The sequence below is a fragment of the Phaethon aethereus genome, assembly GCF_964289735.1.
Source record: "Phaethon aethereus genome assembly, chromosome: 8".
NCBI classification, from domain to species: domain Eukaryota; kingdom Metazoa; phylum Chordata; class Aves; order Phaethontiformes; family Phaethontidae; genus Phaethon; species Phaethon aethereus.
In genome coordinates, this window is record NC_138584.1 from 18,141,910 (window position 1) to 18,164,153 (window position 22,244).

Consider the following 22,244-nt stretch of genomic DNA (forward strand, 5'->3'; position numbering starts at 1 on the left):
GCACCACAGAAGGCAGGAGGCATACCCTATTCCACTTCCAGTCTCAGAACCTGAGCCAACCTTAAGCTTTACAACACTTCAGGTACTATGGATCCCACAAGATGACTATCAGCCAAAGAGTAAATGTGGTTTCCTATCCTTGGTTTGGAAGATTACTAATCAAGATCTTATGTCTAGGCTTTAAGTCATTTAGGGTTACTACATAAACTTCTTACATACATAAAGACCCATGCTGAAGTCAGTTGTTGATTATTTAAGTCTTGCTCATTTATAAAGTTTGTGGGATCGGTCCCTTACACTTTTTCAGTAAAACCTCAAATATGTTTCATTTAGTTTACATTGGTGCACAGGTAATCAAAATCATAATTATATCTCTAAAGAAACATCACTTAAAAATAGACATATGAATGCTGTTTTGATCATTGCAAACTGCTATTTGTGGTGCAGTGTTTTGGTTATGAGACGTAGAAAAATTTATCTGCTCTTGCAGGTGTGTGCTGAAAATGCTATTTCAGGGCAAGCAGTGCTATAGTGTTTTTCTGAGAGATATTTACTTATTTATTACTACTAGGTATAGTGAGTGAAAACCATACAGCTGCTTCCCTGTACATCTGTGGTAGTTTCAGTGTTTTTAGCGTATAATTGACTGAAACAAAGAAGACATGATGTACTTAGCAAAACAGTCTTCGGAGCTGTGCAACACCCTATGACTTCATGCCAAGTAACCTTGGTCTTTAAAAGACTATATGGGCGCAGCCTCTCAGTTCCATATGCCTTTTTTCTCCCAGCATATTTCAGGGCTGGTTTCTTGCAACATTTTGTTTGTGGGCTGGATTTCATTTCCACTGATTGCCCAATCCCTTCTTCATTCTATTGTAATTGGTTTTTGAATTGTCTCAGAATCTCCAATGTATTTATGACAATCTGAAAATTAACAGTGGCCCCTTAATTGCACAGGGCTGTGTGATTCACAAAGTCCTTACTGGCTGATATTTCTTTTCCCCTCACTTCAAGCCAGGCAATCCTGTGTGCTTTTTAAACCAGGGCAGAGGCAGTAAAATGTGTATACATTGAAACTTTTTCTTCCTGGCACTCCATCACTTGGAAAGCAATCTGAGGCTTTTCTATAGGCTGATGTATTGGCAGTAACTTATAAAACTCCCAAAATATGGAAACATGATTTTTGATTATGCTATAAATTGGGATTATTTCCTTCAGGCAGGCGGAAGGACATGCCAGCTGGACTTTGTATTTTGGCTGTTAGAAAGCTTTAGGAGCCAAAATTATAATTAGCTCACTCATATTGAAATATGTTCTCCCTGGCTGTATTATTTTTTTGCCAGAGCCTGATACAATTCCTGAAAGATGCAGTTCCCCACAGCACAGGAAATATGCATCATATTGTTGGCATTAACCAACCACCTGTGCAGTGGCTGTTGCAGTGCTTGCACAAGCAGGCAATACATCTGCTACCTGGCACGTTACGGGTATGTGTCTGTGCTGCAGGGACTGGTGTAGAGCGCATGGACTGGCTCTTTGACTGCTCAATACACTAACTGCAGGGATCTACACTCTAGGCAGATGGGGTATGAATTGCTCAGAATTGCAGGAAATGCTTCTAAACACCAAATTTTAAGAAAAGCAGGGCTAGTTCATCAACCAACCATCAGTGCAAGAAAGTTGCTTGTATTTCAGCAGTGCCTAGTTTTATGTGTTGTAAAGCGGTACCTAAGAGATTCAGTTGAGATCCAGATGCCACCTATACAAAGTGACTATTGCACACTGTAATTAATTGGTGGGAGTGAAACACTGATAGGCACAGCTGAAAGAGACTTTATCAAAGGACTTTGACAGGAAACATGGGCTATAGCACAGGATGCAAAAATCTGCCAGACATCCTGAGTGCTTATTGGAGTGAGTAAAATCTCACTAGGATAGTTGAGCAGGCCAGTGAGAGTAAAGCTAGTCTGGGAGAGTTTTCACTGATACCCCTCTGTTAGTCTTCTGATTTTGGCATAGATGTGTCCACTGTGAGAACTGGTCTGTACCTTCTGCAGCTCACCAGAGCTGAGAATAAGAATGAAGGATACTGAGGCACAGAGTCAAGTAGTGACCTCTTCAGATTTCGTAACAAGTCAGACACAGCACAGCAAACAGGATCCAGATTCTCCTGTTTCACAATTCAGTGCCATACAACAGTTCATTTTAACTTGAGTTGAAAATGTAACTTTTTTCCACTCACTATTTGTACTATATATTTGCAAGCTGGATGTTTCATCATATTAGAGGTGGTAAAATGCTTTCACTGAATAGTCTCAGATTCTGTGTTTGGATGATTCTTTTTACTTGAATGTGCTTTTTCTGTCTTTGTAGTGGCTGCTCATCAACTAATGGGGCAGTTCGTCACAATGAGCCCATTTCCAAATTCTATGTTGGATATTCATTTGATTATTGTGATGATTACATACTTGAATATTTTGAATCCTTTTTTTTTTCTTTTGTTTTGTATAAAAAACTCTTTTCTGACTCTCCATTTCACTACTTTCTTCCCAAAGGAATAAAAAACTTTCTTTAGGAACATCATTTAGTTTGGGTGAGAGGCTGAGATAAGGTTCTAGCATTGGGGAAAAATGAAGAGGGAATATTCAGAGTATAAGATGTTACGTCCATCTGAGCGCTATGCACGATTTGCAGCTGTGGATTTAATTAGCTAGCTCTTCCAGATGAAGGGACCAGGCAAATGCAGCCGACCCTGTTGCCTTGGCATCGGCAAGGTATGTATTCACATTACGGCAGAGGGCTCCAGAGCAGCAGAGAGATTTCACTGAACAGCAGCCAGATACCCTGCAGAACTGAAAGGCATTTTAAAGAGTACTAAATAGATTAATTTTATTTATTATTTCAGCATAAAAACCTATAGTATGTCTGTGAATTGATTAACTCATTATATAGACAGCATCTTTTCAGTTTGAATGCCCTAACTAGTTTTGAAACTGATTCTTTGCAGACATAAGAAACACATGGAAAATAGCACTTTTGCAACTACAAGTCAATTTGGGTATTTTGGTAGACAAAAAGGAGAAATTCAAAGCTAGAGGAGAAGAAAGATCTAAAAATTAATGGACTTCTTACCTTGACGTTTCAAGACAAGCTGTTAATGTTACTCTATGAGGCTGACAGTAATCCAGCAAATTTTTTTCCTGGGTATAAGGCCTGATGCAAGTTTCTCTTCTTAAAATGCTCTTTGTTTTTCATCTGTTGAAAGATTAGAAAAAAACCCTATGCTTATAATGCTTGAGTTGAAAACTTTCTTACTAATATTAGTAATATTCAAAGGGACAGTTTAATACAGATTTGACTTCTTAAGTAACACACATCTGGTATCTTAGTTTTACTCAGATTCTTGAATTCATGATAATCTTAGTTACCATCTCTAACTCTGCTTTCTTCACATAAGAATAATGAATACTCTAGAGTATGCTACTACCAGATCATACTGAATCACTAAACAGAGCAAAATGTTAGGACTAGAGCTCCAGAAAGTAAGCATCTAGAAATCAGTGAAATATAAATAATGGGAAGACAGTAACAAATATGAATGGTGTAAAAACTTGAAACCTTTACTGCTTGGAAAAAAGAATACTCAGGCTTTCGTGCTTCATGTTCTGCAAAGTACTAGTAGCTGAACTGTAAAATCTTTATTTTTCTGTAAGTTAAACAGTTATGTACTTGCAAAAGTAGTATTTTTGCTCTTCAAAGCTGGATGTGTATAATGAAAGCAATTGGTTTCCTCGCTTTTTATTGGTTTATGTCTTCATAACTTAAACATTTTTTTGGAACTAACTTTTCATTAAAATACATGATACCACAGTAATTCTCTTGGTTGTTCATATTTGGTAGGACTACATGTTGCCAAAGTAATTCTGATTATGCTTTCAAAAATCTCCAGTAAGCAAAATGCGTTGGTAGCAAATATCTGGGGTTTTTTTTTTGATGGATGGGGAAGAAGCAAATACATATGTTTGAGGAAAGGAAAAACGTTTGTATGTGCTTCAGAGCTGATTCTAGCACCTTTGTTTAGTATAATGTACTGAAAAGCACTGTTTTGCTATGTCCCTCGTGATTTGCTACAGAACAGCAAATGTAAACAGGGATCAGTAATCCCACCAATTTAAGTGCAATGCTAGGTATTTGTCTTGTTTGATTCTTACCTCTTGTTTTTATGTATGTAAGCCAAGGTGTATAAAGCAAATTGATATTTTGCTAAGGCTATTTAATCTGAAGTGAGTCTTGCTTTGAAATCAGCATTGCTTTTTGAAATCTGTCCGCTTTGCTGTCTTTGCCTAGAGAACCTACAGCCCCAAGGCTACTCTGCCAGCTGAGGATAACTACTGTAGCAGTTAACAAATGTTTTCAATGCATGGACTTATTTCTTGACAACAGATTTCTCTTAATTACCTGCTGTGGACCCAGGGGCTCCATGGGCCTCAAAGTAAAAAGCACTTTTCTACACTAATATTTCAGCCACATCATCTGCAAACTCTAGCTGATGGTAACCATTTCATAGGCACCAGTAGGAGGTCTGTTAGACTACCCTCAAATATAGGTGGCTAACCATTAGCAGTTACCTAAAATAGCATTATATGTCTATAATGAAAAAGAAGCTAGAACTTTGTTTGTGTGGGAGAAAGTAATGTAAGAGTGAAAACTGTGACACAATAAGGGTAGAACTTCATACCTATATAGAAGTTCACTGTATCATTTGATGGCTTTGATACAGAGAAGTGGCTGTGTGGAATAACAAACAGTAATTCCGCTGAACTTACCATTGAATAAAGAATCCTCAAAACCAAAAAAATGAGACCCATGAATAAATGAATAGGCAATGAGCTGTCAGCTGAAAAGAAGCAATGAAAAACTAGAAAGAGAGAGAAAGATGAAGAGGATTAGGTGCCAAAAAACAAGATGCCAAAAAAATCAGGGTCTGTCAGATTGGTACGAGCAATGATCCCTAGTTCCTCATTAGTTCCATGTTGCCAGAGTCCTTTGGTCCTACATTAATTTACGAAGTATTTTGATAAACAATTTATTCTTTCCACAAGAAGTGCCAGTGCAGACAGGTAGGGGAGGAAGCCATGTATAGGAGCAGTCATGTAATAAAGGCACAAAATGCAATCAGGGGTTCTAAAAGTGTACTGAAACATGGATCTCATCTAATGCAATGATCAGACCAACAATCATTATTCTTCCTAGGTCTTCCATAGATCAAGAACATAATTTTCTAAATGCAGCAATTATTTATATGTGATACTAACATTACAGAAACACTAAATGTACTTCATTGTTTTTATACAGTGCAAGTGATATTGAGGAGAAACCATGCAATTATCTGGCTGTACTTACACCATTAGGGAGTTCTTTCTGGATTACAGGTAAATCAGATAAATATTTTGGTTTTGGGTTTATGGATACAGAGCCTGTGGTCAGCAGTTGGTATTTGGCATGCAGCTGCCTATGTTATCCATTTTTGGCACTAACTAATTTCCTTGATGTAGGGATTTGGGGATGGGGAAATAATTTCATAAATTATAAGCAAAAAAAATAATCTGTTTCATCTACTTCATTCTAGATAGCCATTGCATAAAAACTGTCAAAAACATATTGCTGTGGGTTCATCCCTGCTGCAGTTCCATTGATTACAGTGGAGTTAAATCAAAGATGAATCTGTCTGCTCAATTTAAATCTAATGATTGGTTAAAAATTCAGGGGGAGAGCCCTGTCTAAATCCAGTGCTGTTTTATCCTTGTGTCAGCATTTAATTCCATTTGCATATAAGCCTATTTCCCTTCTCTAAATTTAATTTGTTAGAGCTTGGCCCTCAGCAACAACAGCAACAACAAAGTAATTGCATGCAGTATTGGGCAATGGTGCCAATATGAGCATGTGCTATAAAAATGTCTCACACAAATTTATAAAATGTAGTCATTAGTGACATTCTGCCTGGTAACAGCAGTATCTGGATATCTGAAAAAACCAAGCTACCTCACAGACATGTGACATGTAATAATACACATATGAAGAAGCCTTTTTAAAATATCAAATATTAATTATGGCCATTTCACAAAGATATCTACATCTTATATGGCCAACAGGAATCATCCTAGAATTTCACTGAGATGAGATAAAATTGGCTGAGGCTTAGTTCTTAAACTACCCTAGATATCATTTGTGACTTTGCACAAGGTACTTTTGCTGCATGACTGAGTGGGCTTGTTTTAAACTGGAGAGGAGTGGTTGACATTGTCACAATACGCCTTGTTTGTTTAGCTGCTACACTCCACTGCAGTACTATTTACTATGTTCTCATATCACCTATCCCCAGAATGCTCAGCCCAGTCTTCATTTAGACCTTTCACCTGGCCATCTTACAATGAAAAGATTTTTCTTGGTGAACTTGATCTGATCAATAGTCATTCCCATTCAGTTGTTCTTCCACAGATAGTGCTACGTGCCTCAACTTTACAGGATCCTTTAATCTCATTTTCCTTATCCCTAATATTTGATTGCACGCAAAGGGAAACCCTCCAAATGAAAAACAATTCATAGGATTTAATTTTAGTTTCTCTTTCTGCTTCAAAAATTAGCTTTTTCATCATACATTCTGATGCATTAAAACTAATCATGGTAATAGGTTCTCATGTCTTGTCACTTTTGCACAACTTCATGATCTATGGAGAAGAGGTCTTTTCAATTTTGTCATCTGTGGAAAGAAGACACTGATGCCAAAAGGTAAAGATACTGGCTTGGGGCACTGTGCAATATTGTGCAAATAACAGAGCCTGGAAGAGAAGCCAGATTTTCTGAATTAGAGCTGCATGCTCTGTGCCTAAGGCCATGCTATACATATGATATAAGCTCAGCGAGAGTGGACAATAAACACACATCTTCCCAGTTTCTGATCTCTGTGTTTAGATACATCAGGTTATTTCCTGACATACCATATCTTTTCGATACACATTGTTCCTCCTATGGACAGGAAAGCCCACTATTACCCTTGCTACTTACTCCCGTTACGTCTTGATGCACTTGCAGCCCATCCTCAGTAGGATTAGAAGGCACTCAGGACCTTTCAGGAGACACTTAACCACTTTACAGGATTAGGATAAGCCTGCCTTTGATGCTTTTGTGATCACACCCATCTGTCATAACTGAACATGGAGAATTATTTTTATTTAATGATCTAGTTATGTTTAAAAGGTCAAATATAAAAATATATTAAATTATTTTTTTCTCACTTTGCCTGCTTTTCTTTAAGAAATCAATGAGGATGTGTTGGTTAATACATATGCTAATATTTGAAAAGTCAAAAAACCCCACAGTTATCAGAATCAGCAAATAAAGATGTGGTTTCACCTGATTTTAAGTTTTAGCAATTGTACCCCATTTCACACTCCTTCCTCTTCTTCCATCCATCTATTCATTACAGATGTCAGATAAGGCTAATCCTTCATGTGATACTACTACAGATGATTACATAGGGGGCTTAAACCAGATGCTGATTGTCTGGATAATCTGGATAGAAGCTGGTAACCTAAACCAAATCCATTTTGTGTATTACTCATGCTAACAGTTAAGATATATATAAAATATTTATTTCCCTTTAACACTTTACATAACTCTTTTTGCTTTCCTCTTTTTATACTTTCAAGATTTTTATTTTGGAGAGGGTTCTTCTACATCTCCCACTGTCCTCCTACCTCAGGTAAATCATGCATGTATGTATGTACATAAACAAGATTTGAGGAGGGGAGACACACTTCCTAGATAATTTTATCTTTTGTTTTAAAATTCCCATTGGGTTGAAAATTGGCACTCTTCAACAGGCACACCTGAAAAGTAACTTTAATTTCTTTCATATGAAGAGGTCTAATGGAAGTATTACCAGGAAAAAAATAACTCCATTCTGTATTTTCAAAGAGTCTTTGAACTTCAGCGGTTAGGATGGGAGCTGATAAGAGTGTCTTCTGGTGAGTGGCCTAGAGCTCTGACCAGACTTGAGTGTTTGGAACCCATTTTTCTGTCTACTCAGGAGTAGGAAGTATCCTATCTTAAATGGGATTTACTTTGAATATTATGTAGACTTTTAGTTGGAAGACTTTAATTTAGTAATGGTGTTTGTATTCTGAATTGGGGGATTCACAAAGACTGAATAGTCTAAGAACTCTCTGTGTGTGTTAAGCAGCCAGTGAGAAATTCTGTGACATAAACATAGTCAACTACAGAAATGTAGACAACACTCAAAGTATGTGCCATCTTATGTCGTATTTATTTCACTGGTACATACATATTCCTGTGAAATAAGGATTCCAAGATATAATAGATGTAACTGAAGAATGTACTGGCTGTTTAAATCTGAGAATGGGAGACTTCAAGTTTAAACTAATCAAAGTAGTGAAGTGTGGTTCTGATGGGCAAAAATCCAACTGATGGTTGGAGGCTGAGATCTCAGCTAGAAAAGCCGATAGGACTCCTTATACCATTCCCTTTCACTTCCTTCTTCATCCCCCAAGGCTCCTGTGCTTGTGTTTGTGATGAAGTAGGAATGTGAATTTTTGTTTTATTCCTGGGTGGATTGTATTCCCATACAATCAGCATCTGGTTTAAGCCCCCTATGTAATCATCTGTAGTAGTATCACATGAAGGATTAGCCTTATCTGACATCTGTAATGAATAGATGGATGGAAGAAGAGGAAGGAGTGTGAAATGGGGTACAATTGCTAAAACTTAAAATCAGGTGAAACCACATCTTTATTTGCTGATTCTGATAACTGTGGGTTTTTTTGACTTTTCAAATATTCAACACTCCTGCAGATGAAAAGGGAGAGAGGAAAGAAATGTGCAGTGTTGCATCTGGTATCTGGATCCTTCCTTGCCTACCTCTTCCTACCACTGAATGCTGCCTGTGGCTAGAGGGCTTGGAGAATATACTAGGTTATTGTTTGCCATTCAATATAATGAAGTTTGGGGCTCTTTCAATTCTATTCTTTTTTTATGAATAGGTTGTATTTCTAAGCTGGTCACTAGTCTTGAAGTTTAGGAAAATATGTTTACCAAGGACCCAAGCTATGCAACTATTGTGTAGATTTTTAATCTACTGCCTAGCACACCTAAGATTTAGATTAGGGTATGCAACTTCAGCAGGTTCCCATACAATAAATGAGCTATGGTCTAATCTGATCTCGCTCTAATCCAGTGCGCTATAAGGGCAGTGGTCCGGAGCGTGGTACATGGTGGAAAGATTCAGTTATTCTCTTCTTACTTGTTTTACTCCTAGTGGGTACTAGCGGAGCAGGTAAAGAAGTCAAGATCCGTGGTCAGCCTAAGCATGTACAGTACTGAGGTTGGAATACCAGGATTTAATACAGCCTTCTGTTGCCAGTGAAAGCTCTCAGGTGGACAACCCTTGTAGTCTGTAGCAGCATATCCAGTAGTTAGTAATGTCTACCTCTCTCAGAGCCCTTACTGTGTCACTGATTCTAAAAGTCTATAGATCACACTGTTGGCTTAAATTAACATAGTTCTGAAACCACCAGAGTCTAGATGACTTACACCAGTAGAAAACCTTGATCCTTCCCTTCATGTATAGAATGATATGGAAGTGAAGTATATTGCTCACTGTGGGTCAAATAATTCTCTGCAAATTGCTGAAAATATTTAGAAGAGTAGTCTGTCATTACATTTTAGAGCACACTGCAAGGATATCTGGTGCAAACCTTCTGCAAGGAGATGAGTAAAGACATATTGTCCAGCTATTTTCTGCCATTAATATACACACTGTGATCAGATACCATCATAATTGTTGTTCATTATGGGATCATAAACCTTTATAGTGGAAGAGAGGGTAAATACTTTGGCCTGAAAGGTTAGCCAAAGGAAGACAAATTACTGCAACAGATGTGTAAAGGTGAGAGAGGTGAGTAATTACATGAAATGTTGTGAGCAAGGAACCAAACTCTTACAATTATGTGTTTTATGGCAAATGAGGTCTTGGTAGGATGATACACATTACACTAAATATTATGATTAATAGTGATAATGTTATTTTAATGTTTGTGGTTATCGAAGAGTGGAAGCAATAACAGGATCTAATTGATAGCAACATTTGACTAATCTTTGACAATTACTTTTTTAAATGTAAATTTTAGACTGTGACTTTAAATGGTAGCTGTTCCTTGATGGCTTATTTTAGAGGCTTACAAAAAGTATGAAAATAGAGTAACATTATGTTATTGACCATATAGATGTGGTTGAAAGACCTATGCATGGAGCAGATACTTGCTGCCATCTGGTCCACGTTAGAGGAAATGTCCAATTCAGCAGAGCTATTTCTTTGCATGTTGTAGGCTTGGAAATGCCATTTCAGCACTAAAAAGTCTGATTCATCAAGACTGAAATGTCACTTCCAGAAATGCTGTTTAGTGGAGTGTCTATGTATGGAAATTATGTCCTAGTATAGAGAGGGTCCTGGGTTATGGGTATTTTATGATCCTCATATCTCTAATTCATCTTTTGCTTTTGAAACATAATACATGTTCTAGCTGCACTGTTATGGGTTCTTGCTTATTATAGTTAATGGATTATTTATCCTCTTTGTCCTTGACATAATCCTAAGTATGTGCATAAAACTCAGATCATGTTGCCCATAAAAACCAATCAGCCCAGAGTTCTTCTGCAAGGTGTTGAACATTCACCCAGAGCAGATGGTAAAGATAATGTTTAATAAAGAGTTAGAGGATTAGTTGGAACAGAAATAAGCTAAGAGAAAGGGATAATTTCATTTCATATGAAACTCTATGACATTTCATGCACCCAAGGACTGATTAAAATTAGGCCGAAAGCTGCTCTTTTTGGCCAGTTTGTCCTAACACTGACCCTGCTTATGTTATCAGCTGCTGTATCTGCATGTGTTCTTTTACCACGTTGTGAATAACTCAAAAGAAAGCTCTTCTGATTCTTCTGTGGCTGGCAAAAGTAATTCTTAATTAAATAAGAACAGGAGAGGTGATAGGATTCTGCTAAATGTGTTGAATATGTTTAAGCAACAGATATCTCAACTGATATTTAGAAGAAAGGTTTTATAGGTCATATTAAACATAAATTAATTTTAAATCGTAGTTTTCATAATTTGTGGAGTTAATCTTTGGATTATCTTGAATATTTAGATGCTGAATGAAAAACAGAGCAGGGCACAGTCCATAAATAGTTTTTGGTCTTGTTTGAGGAAAATTTATTTTTGCCATCAAAAAGGTAGCGGAATAACAAAACCTACAGATTTTGCACATTGTGTAACATTTGTACTAAAGACCTAACTGTCCTTTAATAAGGCTTAATCAAAGAAATAGAATAAATCAAATCAGATTGAAGCAAGTATTTTACAGTTAGGGTATTTCTGGGCCCATGGTTGTCCTCTGGTATAACTTTAAGTTTTATAAATCAGAAGCTCTGACAAACACGTCAGGTATGGGACCTGCAAAAAGCAACATAAATGGAATCTATTGGTAAATGCAGTATCCTTTGGTCTGAACAGAAAATCTAAACTCTTGGAAGCTAATCTCATAAACAAACACATAGGCTTGGGAGAAGACATTTTGGAATGGTTGGTGGGAGACAGAAGGCAAGGATTTCTTTTAACAGTTAGGGCACAAGAGTAGAATAGGATCAAAATCCAAACTATTACTTTTCTTTAGTGAGAGTCAGTGGTCACTGAAGTATAAAGACAGATGTAAGCATCTCTGGACCCGTTCCAGCTGAAGCTCAAAGCTCTAATCAGTCTTTAATGGTAGAGCACTGTGAGCTGTTTCTGTAATGCAGGAAGTCAAAAGTATTCTAGAGTCAACATCATTGTTTTTGCACTGAAGTGGGCCAAAGCCGAAGCTTTTGAAAGCCTCTTAAGTTTGGTGGCTTGGATAATATCACTACCTATTAGTTCCAGAATTCAAATGAAATCTCAAAACCTGCTGTGCTCTCTCTAGCCATCTCCTGCTCTTTTCTTAAGACAGTGTTTGGCTGTCTTAAATAAAGGCCCTAAAGCCTTTTCTTCTGCTGCTGCTTTTTTCTACCTTAACTTGTGCTCCTGGTGTTTCTCCAATTGGTTACTTTTGAAAATGTTTCATAGGGTACCTCAAACAGCAGAGTCTATTTAAAATAGTCCAGATTAACATAAAAATAGCAAGACACTGTTAAGAATGAACTGGAAATTAATGAAACCTTAATTTCACTGAGAATAATTGTACTTATTTTATTACAAAAAGCAGGTTTAGCTGATTTGTGTTTGAAAACTACTGATTGTTGCCAAATAGTTTACTATAGAACTATCTAGTAAAATTATTTCAAAATTTCCTTAGGTTTGCTAAATTATTTGTCCATACTTCATTGCAGCCACCTTTTGAAACCAAAGTGGCAAGGATAAAGCTCAACAAGGAATCTGTCAGCTGATACACAGTATTAAAATCAGATAATGCAGCTCAGCCAGAAGAGAGGGTCGTATCACACAGTTGAGATAAGACATAGATAAGTTGGAAGCAAGTTATGGCTTTATCTCAGTTTAACCTTGAACCAGATGTCCTTCCCAAACCCCCTCACCTCTCCTTCCCCCTGCAGTGTTCATAGTGCACTACAGCTGTGCAGTAACAAACAGCTAGAAGTAACAAAATTGGAGATGGGAGGAAAGAGGCCTTAGAAAGCATGGCATTAAACTGATCTTTATGGATATTTTTAATTCAAAACACGTTTTTTAAAATGTAGAGATAAACAGATTGACTAGCTGAATTTTGAAATGGAACAAGAGATTCAGGTATAAAAGGGCTTTTTCTAGTTAGAACTTCATGTTAGTTGAATAATGATCACGCTGAAATGTATTGTGAAACAGAATTTTTTTTTTAAACTCTTTTGCATGTTTTTCCATTTAAACAATATTCCCACCACAATAAAACCCAGAAATTATGATCATGGAGGAGTGCGTAGGCATTTTAATTCCTTCCCAGATTGTGAATGATTAACATACAAGTAATTTCTCTGGTCACTCAGAATGTTGTTCACCTTGTAAGTCCTTTCAGTTACTCACTCTCCAGCCTGCCAGTTAGTGTGTTCACATCATCCTCGGATATTGCATTTATTTTTTCTATCTGCATTTTTCTGGTCTTGGCAGGGGAATGTCAGAAAACAAGCTTTGTTTTGATTTCTTCTCCTTTGTTTTTCTCAGCTAGTGCCTTTTCAAATGTTTTCAGAAATCAAGTATGTGCTGGTTCTTTTTTTATTCCAATTTTATCTATATTGGTTTCCTAACTTGCATCCTCCAGCTCTCATCCCTCCTTTAATGGGGTCTCTGTGTTGCTTTTCATAGGGCACCGCAAATAGCAGAGTCTATTTAAAACAGTCTGGATTAACATAAAAATAGCAAGTGTGAACACTTTCTTCATTTTTGCATCTGAATTATACAGTTATACTTCATTAAGAGATTTCTGATTTTGGTAGCTTTGGAGTAAGTGAGATCCTACCACTAAGCGTATGGTATTTTGGATGCATTTCTTCTGTGCAGTTATTGCTCTTGACTTGGATTAATAGGAATTTTTTTTTCTGTAAGGCTGTTTATTCAAATGCATCATTCTCCTGTTGTTTTTAGATACTTGTCCAAAGCAAGATTAAAGTTATGCTTGAGTATCATGAGACACTGATTTCTTTAACAGAAAACCCACAAATTGTTGATCGGTCTGATGTAAGTCTCTCTGGAACATACCCTTTTGAAGACAATAACTGTGATGATGTGTGCTTTTCTGTAGCAATAGTTTTATTGGCAAATGTAATGTTTATGCTTCCTAGTTACATCAGTGGGTTCTAATAAACAGATATCATGCAGCTACAGCAAACTATGTAATAATATTTCACATACTGCTTTTCCCAGTAATAAAGACAAGCACTGTTTTTCATTACAAATACTCTTAATTTTTATCTCATTTTAGTCTAGGGGAACTCTAGAATAATACGGTATGCCACACATGTCCAAAATTCGGAATACAGCTAAATTTTCTCTCCCTCTCTAACTTCTGAGGTCCCTGCTGAAGATTTACTTTAACTATCTTCCATGATCTGATGGAAGTTCATACCCGAGACAGATCTCAGCCTGTAGCTGCAGTTCTATATCCAAGAGAATATCCACAATGACTCAGTTCCTGCTGCTAGATTATTGCTGCACCTGTGACTTCTTAAATTAGCCACAGCTGGACTAGCTGGGACCTACTAGCTGCCAGGGAGAGTGGCAGACTGCTTCAGGAACACTCACGGCTTCTCTATTGCATGCTGTTGAACTGAAAAACAGCACTCAGGCAAGAGAAGGGCAGTGGCGAACTCAGGTTATCTTTCCTCTCATAGGAAATACCCCTTATTCAGTTTTAACTAAGTCAAAGCTGTGTTGTAACACCTGCTTTCCAGATGACCGCCTAAATTTCTGAGGAAAAATAATAGGCAAACTTCCTTAATTTTGAAGATGACCTTATAGTCACCTGGAAGCAAACTACCATTTTTCACCACCTACGGCTTCTACTTTCTCCAGATATGCTAAAAACACTTGGTGCAGAAACTGGTGCAGGAACTGGAAAAACCCCTTTATAAAAAGAGATTTGGAAAGACTGATGTTTTTTCCACCCAGTAAATCATGGATTCTTAAAAAACAAACCACAAAAAAAATACCCAGAAGGAAAGAAGAGTCACCCTTCTGCTATACCCTTCCTTAGTTTTCCTCTTCTGGAAAAATCTGTAATAGAGGAATGAATTATATGCTTTAAGGATGCCCTTGATTAGCATAATTAAAGAAGCAATTCTGCCTTCCTGCTTTCTTCTGAGACAGCACCTATGCCCTGGCTTGGCTTGCCTGTGCAAGTCACAGTGTTTGAGCTGGCTGCCACTTTGGGTAGTGAGAATGTGGAGAAGCTGGATACAGGAAAGGTTGGATCACCTAATTTTCTAGTAACATCCTGTCTTTTCTTAAAGAAAATATACAAATTGCTCCAGGTTTCCAGTGAAGAGTGGTAAGACACAAAATATATTCCTATTCCCCAGAGGTTAAATTAGCAGATAGGAAGTGTTGTCTGATGCCTTGCTTGTTTGTAATCACCAATTAAGGAAAATGACAGAAATCCTCCTGTTTTATTTTGAACAACTTTGTCCCCTTATGAATGTGGGCAGATGTTTACATACAAAATCAAATCTATAATATTTCCAATATGAATAAATGCAAGTATAAAACTTTCAATCTTTATCAGATAAGTATTTACTGGGGGCCCAGATTCATTTGCTTTCCTCAGATGTGCTCTTGTTGATATAATAGAGCTGTTTGTGATATTGTGTGGTGGATTTGATTTTGCTTGAGGTTGGCATTTCATGGCACTAAGCGTGAAAAATTACACCTTCAACAAAGCCTTCCTTGGTGGAGCTCTTGGAGACAACAATAAGACCTCATGCTAAATAGAGCCTCGGTTGCTTCACAGTTCTTTGGCACTTACCCTGCTTCCATCAGATGCTAAAAATGTGATGGAAGAGTAAAAAATGCAAAGGAGAACTACAAAGGCTACATATTTGTTTTGCGTACATCTATGTGGTATTATTTAGGCAGGTCAGCTTACTTGGAAATCAAATAAAAAAGTGATTTGAATGGAGGATGGCAGGAATAGGTATATCTATCATTGCTAGTCTGGACTAGGCTTTCCTCTATTGAAGCTACAGGAAGTCATATGAATAGTTTTCAAAATTTATATATCAATATACATACATGTGAAATATAAATGCCTAATTGTCAAGCATGGTGGAAGTTTGAGGAGATTGGCTTGTGAATCAGTAACAATGAAGCCATGACTTCGTGAAATTGAGAGCCTTGGATTACAAATCAAAGTAAGTGGGGGCAAACCAAGAGTTAATGTATGGCAAAGTTGCTTAATATCAAGGGTGCAGTCTGTCTTTTAAGGGAATACTATTTTTGTTACTGAGGCAGAGTTTGGTGATACCAACATATGGCAATGCCATGCAGAGAGAAGATAAATTTAGATTGAATGATTTCTCAGTTAAACAGGGACCAACAGGGAGTTTATAATAAAACAATTTACACTCACTTTAGAATATGACAACGGCAATTTTTCTTGTGCTGAAAACAAACCGTTACTGATATATGTTTGTGACCCAGCAGGAAGTTTTCTAATACAGACTCTTTCCACATCTATTTGGTAGCAGATGTAATTTGTCCAACTTGTCTAGCAGTATATAATATCACGTATTATTACTACTGTCACATTTCCTATAATGCTAAAATTCTGGTGAAAAATTTAGATTCCTTTGAAATCCCTCAGAAGTAACATATGTCCTTCAGCCTTGAAGGTTTAGTTCTTAATGAATTAGAGGCTTAAATTCACTCATCTGTTTTTAGATTCCATTAAAAATATTTGTGATGCAATCTCTGATTCTAAAAAATTTATCAGGTAACATTTTGACATACAGGATACCAATTTTTTTTTCACATACTGTAATGTAAATCAGGAGGGGCTCGTCAGTGCAGTAAGTGTGAAAGAACTGACTTCCTTTTTACAGGAAATTTTAGATGCATTTGAAACGCCTTTTACTAGAAGAATTGATATTACTTGTGTTTTATTTTAGCTGTGTCAGCAGGAGGAAAGGATGTCAGTATTCCTAACCTAAATTCTGAGGTCCCAAGTTTCTGTCATCTTCAGTACAGATCCAACAAAATCCCGTATAAGACTGGCACAGTCAGCAGGCTGTGAGGACAGAGAATTGCTTATAAGACCAACTGATGGTCAGATGGAACTATCATCAGTCCCTAGCACGAGGCAGAAACATTTCTAAGACCTCCTTGCTGAATAAGATGATACTACACAGCTGATTCTGCACTAGAGAAACAGCTGGTATCTATAAGCACAGGATCTTGCTGAATTGCTCATCTAAAGAAAGCTTTGTTTCTTCAGTATAGGTGTGGACTATTGCTTTTATGGGAGAAAGGGTAGCAGAAATTAATTGGAAAGTGTTGATAATTGAACTGAAATTTTTCTGCAGGCCTACTGGGAACACATTCTTCTTACTTCTAGATTGCCTTAATGAAAGCTTATACAGACTTTAAAAATATTTTCCCCTTTAGAAGAATAGAGCTCAATTTCTTCAGTTCTTTTCTTCCTATTTTGTTTTTACTTTTGAGGAAATATTCAAGGAGAAGGAAGTGCTGGTTCCACTTTTATAATGGCAGCAGGCTCCACTGGTTCATCATGGGGAACTGTTTTGGTAGTGGTGGAGAAATATCTAGGACCAGATTAGTAATTCTGTGTTTCTTCATTGTATTTTGTGATTCACTTTCCACAGGTGTAGCTGAGGGAGGAGAAAGCGTAAAACAATAAAAGGCAGGGATCTGTAATTAGATGAGGTTGTCCAAGACAGCCAGAAAGCTTAGAATACTGTCATTCAGCTGTGAAGCTGAGTGATTGCCAAACACATTAGTAAATGACAATTTTCTTTGTAATTTTAAAACCTTAAATTTTCTGTTTGATTATTAGATGTTGCTGTATATATGATAGATGAATTAAAACATAATTTGCAGATAATTAAAAATGTAAAACTTTAACTTATCTAATTGAAATTTAAGTATATATAGAGAAGTATTTGCAGATGCAAGCCATGCAAATCATCAGGCTAAAACAAAGGTTTCTTAGATCACTCCAATTATTAAAATTTGACACAATCTTTTTGGAGCCAGACTTCCCTTGGCTAGCCAGAAATGAAGATGACTGTATTGGAGTCTCCAGGAAAGAAATTATTCACCTGTCTTTGGATCCCGTGTAACTGAAGTACTTGTGCTGTTCTGGGCATCGGAAAATATGCTTACTCTGCAGTATGTATTAGGTTCTTTTGTTGTGTAGGAGAAAGGGTAATGGGAAAATTACCAACTTTCTACTGCCAACATCAGTAAACTTGGGAAGAAGAGAACATGCTTCTTCCTTTCATAGTGATCTGTGAGGTCCCAGGGATCTCTGTGCAGCTGTGTGTCACTGTGTCAGTGGGAATTTCAGGCATTGAGGGGGCAGATGAAAACCCATTTTTTTAATGTCACAAATGAGCTTGCAGTTCTATGAGTAAGATTTAACAAGGGAGATACTTTCTGTCACGTGGCACTGTCTTGGAATACATTTAGAAGCACCTTCTAGCCGTCCATAACTGAAGAACTCACATTAGAGTAAGATAATTGAGAAGAATCACAGAATCACTGAATGGTAGGGGTTGGAAGGGACCTCTGAAGATCATCTGGTCCAAGGCAGGATCACCTAGGGCAGGTTGCACAAGAATGCATCCAATCAGGTTTTGAAGGTCCAGAGAAGGAGACTCCACAACCTGTCTGGGCAGCCTGTTCCAGTGCTCCGTCACCCTCACAGTAAAGAAGTTTTTCTCATGTTGAGGTGGAACTTTCTGTGCTGCATTGTGCCCATTGCCCCTCGTCCTATCACTGGGCACTACTGAAAAGAGACTGGCTCCATCCTCCTGACAGCCACCCTTCAGATACTTATAGACATTGATAAGGTCCCCTCTCAGCCTTCTCTTCTCCAGACTAAACAGCCCCAGGTCTCTCAGCCTTTCCTCATACGAGAGATGTTGCAGTCCGTTAATCATCCTTGTGGCCCTCTGTTGGACTCTCCAAAAGCTCCCTGTCTCTCTTGAACTGGGAAGCCCGGAACTGGACATAATACTCCAGATGAGGCCTCACTAGTGCAGAGTAGAGGGGGAAATTTTTCCAAATTTCTATGTATTAGATATTTACACTTTCTAATGGGAGAGAGAATTTTATCAAATGTAGGAGACTTTGAACCCTTGTGGCACTTCGGTTTGTCAGAGGCAATTCTCTTGCATCTGAAGACTTGTTCATTGGGAGGGTATAATTTTTCATTGAAGACTGACTGAGCTGGCTAGCAGTAAAAGGAGTCCAAACGGGGATAGTGGCCTTTTCCACTATCAGAGTCAAACAGTGCTCTAGTGTAACTGATTCAGGCTTGCAGATTTGTATAATTTTGTAAGACGCCAGCTATCACATAATAAGAATAAGAAGCTGTAGACAGATAGCATTACTGGATAAATCAGACACCTTTCCTTGCAGCCTCAGAAACTTTCAAAATATTCCCCCCTTCAATTGTAAAATCACAGGCTTCTAGAAACAAATTACTAAATACATCTCCTAATAGGTTTTCATAGTAGATACTTTTTCTTCTCTGCGCATGAGTCACTGTAGAGCAGTATCTTCTCTGTACTCCAAGCTGGTAGGTGACAATGGGCTGCTCTGATGGTAAGCTCATGTCATATTCAAATATAGCAACATCTTGATAATATTATGATGATTACCACTTTGCAATTGGTATGTCGTAACTCAGCACAGGAACATAACATTCCTAATGAGATATAGCAATAATTTGCCTGTCACAAAATGATCTCTTCCCTCTTAAATGACAGTGTGTTACTGTTACAAACATATGTCCCCATCAACTAAACCACTAATGAATACAGGTCTAGCATTATCATATTAAATATTTATGCCATTTGATAAAGTGTAGAACTTGATCTAGATCAAAATTACTCATATAGTGCATGAATCCTGGAGTTAAGGCAGTGAGGATATGTGTTATCTTTTTTCTCTGGCCCATGGGAGCCTTGAACTATTCAGGAAATAGCTGGGGCAAAGAAAGAGATTTTCAAAGGAGACAAGAAGAGTTAGGCATTGCAGCCTTAATGTAAGCTTTCTTAAGGAATTCCTCTTGGAAACTCTGAGACATTGTTAATGCAAGGCTCAGTTTTGTAGTCCCTCTTCAGACTCTGAGCCCACAAATTTATGTGAGATTAATTTTAAGCATGTGGTCCTGTGGACTTCAGTAGGGCTACTTAAGCCTGAAGTTAGGCACATGTGTAAGCATTTTCAGAATCGGAGCTGTAGGAGAGATTCCCATTTATTTTGATGGGAGTTTTGCCTGAATGCAAATTGAGCCCATGTGTTACAAAAGCCATTCTTTAACACTCCAGTTGGACTGTAGTAGCTAGGAAGAAGTTAAATCAGCGAGATAAATGTCTATTGCAAGTTTCTGTATACTCATCAGAGAAAAACTGTTTTCTTACTGCTGAATTTCCTTGGTGTTGTAGGTTTAAGTTTACTTCATAATACATGTTGTAGCTGATATATTGATTAATGTGAATAGTATCTCAATTCTGTACTGTTGCTTTTGTATTATTTCGTTTACTATGAGTGTGATCAAAGAGGTGGTACAAATCTGTAAAAGATACATTTTATGTGTAGTGATATGCATCACTTTGCAAATTGTTTTATAACCATTGTATCATTTTAAAAAGCAGTGCATTTCCTTGCTGTGTTGTGGGTTTTGGTAATTTTCTTGTAAAATCAATGAGGATGACTGAATACTTAAATAGGGTAAAGCTAGTGACCATTCAGATGTTTAGAATTGTGTTTGAATCATGCATATAACTACTTGTCAAAATCTAATGGCATTATGTAGCTCAAAACTAAAAATTATGAAGTCAGTTTTTAATAAATATTTTAAGATTAAGATTACCATTTTAACATAATACCACACATCCTGCATATTGGTTTGCAGGATCTAATGGAGACCTGGTCTTCAGGGAGTTGTGTTAGTTTGTAGTAATGCCATGCTTATTGATGAGAATCTAGGTATTGCAGTCTCTGTTTGAATAAAACTTTTCTGAAGAGAATCTTCAGGTGCAAAATTTGACATACATTTTGTAAATGGTGCACGAGAGCCTGTGAACTATTCTTCAGCAGTGCAATGTCTCTAGACAGGTAGAGGGTAGGCATTGAGGTAGATACAGAACTTTGTGACACATTGGAGCCAATGCACTGGAGTTCCAGTGTGGACTTTAACTACAGGACTGGGTATGGTTTCACTGGTAACACCTTCCCCACGTATTTCCTGTCTGAATGCAGAAACTGATCTGAGTCTGGGTTTGAGCATGTACTAGTGTGGGGTACATGCTCACTCCAGCTATAGCCTATCTCTAACTGCAGGGAGTGGTATGTATTCTGTTGCTTTGAAAAACACTTTCGTTTCAGAAAATTATGAACTGGCTTTAGCTCCACCAGTACTAGCTCAGTATGTTGCTTTTAAAAGTTAGAAATATTTAAGAAACTGAAAATTCATGTGACTGGCACTAGGCTGTCACATTGGCTCTGCTCTGTAGCAGCAGAATGCAAGGTCAAGCACACAAACAGGAGTCATGAGATGACAAGAAGAACAAATCCATATAAAAGACTGGGGAAAGAGCACAATGTGAAATACTTGTGATGGTTGATAGGAGGTCCTTCTGAATAGCATTTATTTCCCGCCCCTGCTGTTTACATGCTAACATTAAATGTCTTTGGAGGGATAGAATGGAGTCTTGGATGGCTCATAAACAGTCTTTTCAGTATATAACAAAATACTGTTGTCTTGTATATCATAGATTCTCTTCCATCTGTTTTAGTACTGGTTCTAGTAACTTCACACAGGCCAGCTTACAGCAGTGATAATTTTTGGACAGTACTAAAGTAGAATAGGTTCAAACTGGTAACATGGAAATGAAAAACTGTATTTATCTGTGTCTTGACCCTCCTCTGTCAGCAGAGTTTATCCAGGATTAAAATTTTTCACCAAAGGCGTTAGAATCACTTGAATAATTCTGATGTAAACTAAGTTTGGATCATTCTTATTCTAAGATACTACAAGCAGGTTAACTCAACACACAGACTCGTAACTAGCTTGAAGATATGAACCATCTCTGAAGTAGGTAACTAGCAAAATTGGCACCGCAAAAATTTTACATCTGTGAAAGCTGAAATAATTTAATATTTTAATGATGTAATGATGCATACTAAAGTTCCTGTGAGTTTGAAAGTCTCTATTGAAATAGCTATTGACAAGTTCTTTTACGTACTCAGTGCACTACCCGCTCAGCAGCACACTGTCATTTTAGAGCAATTGCCCAGCAATCTTTTAAAATGCTGTCACAAAAAATTGCTAAAACAGAGGTAGCTCTTTAATTTGTCTGCCACTTTTTCTGTCACTCCTACTGCACTTTATCTTGAGTGCAAGGTTTAGCTGTCACATCTGAAGTCTTTCCACATATTTCTAGAGGTTGGGTTGAGGCCATGT